Raw genomic sequence first — 3172 nt, 5'->3', positions numbered from 1 at the left:
CATAACTGTCAAGGCCTTTAACGGATATAACACATATTTCCTGCTACATGCCATCACACTGCACAATAACAAATAATAGTCTGGTTCATTACATACTGTCGCTATGCACTTTGTGTTTTTTATGCACACTGTTCATTGCACCTTATTTGTGTTTTTTTTTTGTTCTTTTTATTTAATTGTGTTGTTATTGTCTCTGTGTGTAATGCTGCTGCTGCACTGTAATTTCCCAGCTTGGGATAAATAATGTATATCTATCTATCTATCTATCTATCTATCTATCTATCTATCTATCTGACAAAGATACAGCTACTGAACTGTTTATTCCAGCTAAGTTGACTAAGTGACATGCTTAGATAATGTTGGATAACTCATCGACCCTGATTGAATAACACAGTAGCTCATGAATATGCTTTGTTTTTCCCAACCCCCCCTCGCAGTGACTAATTGCTCTCCCTTTCTCTCCTCCTCAGCACCGTTTTCCCCATCCCTTCCTATTATTCTTATTCTTTTGAGTATTCTTCATTGTCAAGCCGCCAAAGTGGAGAGTGTGATTGCAGAAGGGGGTGCTTCTCGTTTCAGGTAATAAACTTGAACAGACCTTGATGAAAATAACAAGGGAATTCTTTCCTGTTCTTTTCTCTTTTTTTCCACGGTTAGCACTCTGCTAGCCTTTTGGGCAGGAACTTCCGGCCTTTAGAACAAAGCAGGATGTGGGGAGGCTCAAAATGGCTGTCAAACACTTTGTAAAACCCTTTGAAAAGGGAGCTGGGTAGACATAATAAGCCTTGGGAGGATTTCTGTCCTGTTGGTTGAATATTGGTGGTGGCACCCAGGACAGTTACTGTCAACAGGATGTCTCACACCCTGGATTAGGGTTTATAATGTCTAGTTAGAGGCTTTAAATGCTCTTTGATACTGTATGCTAAATGTATTAATCAGTTTGAGTTGCTGTTTTATGGAGCACCTTGTCAGTGGGTTCCATAAACCTTTAGTTACACACTTTATTTGGCAATTTTAAAACATAAGCCAGCATATACAAATAATCAGTCCCCGTCACCAGCTGATCCGCTTCATTGACTCACAGTTCAACAAACTGTCATGGTATTTTTAAATATAAATAGACCATGATGTTTAAGATCAAACTGCAGCAGCAGAGCAGTCATGTGAAAACGACCTCTTTCACTTTTCCTCTGCACCTGAGACCCTGTTTTGGTGGTTAAATGGATGTTATGCATCATCCAGTCAGTTCACAAAGGTCATGACCGAAGTCTAAGGTTGATTTTTTTTATTTTCAATATTGATTATTTTGTCTTATTATTTACAGTGCATGCTTTGAAGTGAAACATTCAGCAACATAAAGTGGATTGAAATTGACAATAATTTGTTAGCATTAATCCGGGGATGGGCAACTGGAGGCCCGGGGGCCGCATATGGCCCGCACCCTCACTTGAAGTGGCCCTCAGTACAACTACATGTATTTGAGCATGAAATCTTAAAAGTGCAGTGTAAAAATCACAAAATTACTTCTTGCAATTAATGTTGGTCTGCTGTTCTTGCACTGAAAACAAAATAAATCACAGTAAGTGTTTATTTTTTTATTTGCTTCAAACCTTTTGTATTCCTATTTATACTGTTCTACATGCATTTGAACATGAAATATGTTAAGTTACTGCACTGTAAACATATTTAAAATTGCAGTTTCATCCTATCTGGTTAAGTGCACGGTCCTATATGTGGCCCTGTGGTAGTGAACATGAAAAATTGTGGCCGCCTCCAGCATTTAAGTTGCCCATCCCTGCATTAATCAATAACTCTTATACTCAGCTTAATCAATAATTTGTTCTTCAAAGGAATCAAACACAAACCAGTTACAAAGGTATACACTACTGCAGAAATGTGTATAAATAAATGTAATGTAAAGGAGATTTGCTAACTTAACAGCTAAATAGTGGAAGTAGAAGAACATGTGCAGGTTGCATAACGGATAACTAAATTAATGCAAATCCAATTATGGAAATCACCAAAAGGAAATTGCAGAACTATAAGTTGCAGTGTAACGTGAAGCTGTGCAACATGGAGACTGCAGACTTGGTTATACCTGTGGATGTGGATGTAGATGTGAGGTTGTCCAAACTCCAGCTACATGTACCTTTTGACACGGTTCCACTCAGCCAAGTGACTCGTGCATTAATGAACACGCCATCAGCTTAGACGTGCTGCACTTTTGTTGCTCTGTAAGTGTGTTCATTATCATTCTTGCAGCAGCACCTCTGGCTCTTCAACAACTGATTGTGACAGTCACTTGAAAATGCATCATGTGATGTTTATTCATGAAGCCATCAGCCCCGGCCGAACCATTCCCACTGGCAGCACAAGTCACTGGTTTTCTGATAACTGACTGTTATGTTTTACCTCGGTTTTACTGCAGTTACAGAACTAAGATATTAAATACAGTGGTCAAGGCCAGGGTTACACCTAGTTAATAATTCAATTTCTTACACATTTAATACACAAAGATTGTGTTTTAAATCTGTATGGCTGATTATATTCAGGGTTCGTACAGGTGCTTGAAATACTTGAAAATGCTTGAATTTAAATGTATTTTCAAGGTTTAAAAAGTGCTTTGATTTTGGATAAAGTGCTTGTAAATGCTTGACATTCTTCCTGTATTTCTCTTGCAATCTGACTATATCCATCTATAGACTATAGATAATCACATGTTCAATGTAAAAATAATGAGTAGCCTATCTGAAATGAAGACCGTTCCTCCTAAAAGTGTAACACCATCACTGTTGGTATGGTTCAGTGAAATCTCCCCCTTTTTTAGTATGCAAGTACTCATCTAAAACATGCAAATTACAACAGGTGTAAGATACCGGAAAAGCTTGGAAATTTACCTTGAAAGTAATTGAAAAATGCTTGAATTTGACCACTGCTAAAGTGTACCAACCCTGTATATTGTATTCCTTCTGATTTTGCATATATGCATTTCTTAAAATGTAAATTCATGTCACTTGTATGCAGGGCCTGTTGTTCCTTAGTGTCTTCAATGTAAATAAAGGTTGCATGAATGAATAAGCAACCCAATAAACCTTGTTTATTATGAGGTCAAGCTCCAGGCTCGTTCCATCTGTTCCCTAATGTTTTCCCTGCTTTCTGTCTGCTCCTGCAG

Source organism: Centropristis striata, chromosome 6 (genome assembly GCF_030273125.1).
Source record: "Centropristis striata isolate RG_2023a ecotype Rhode Island chromosome 6, C.striata_1.0, whole genome shotgun sequence".
Classification (NCBI taxonomy): Eukaryota; Metazoa; Chordata; class Actinopteri; order Perciformes; family Serranidae; genus Centropristis; species Centropristis striata.
The sequence above is the reverse complement of the archived record's forward strand: the minus strand, read 5'-3'. Positions refer to the sequence as shown.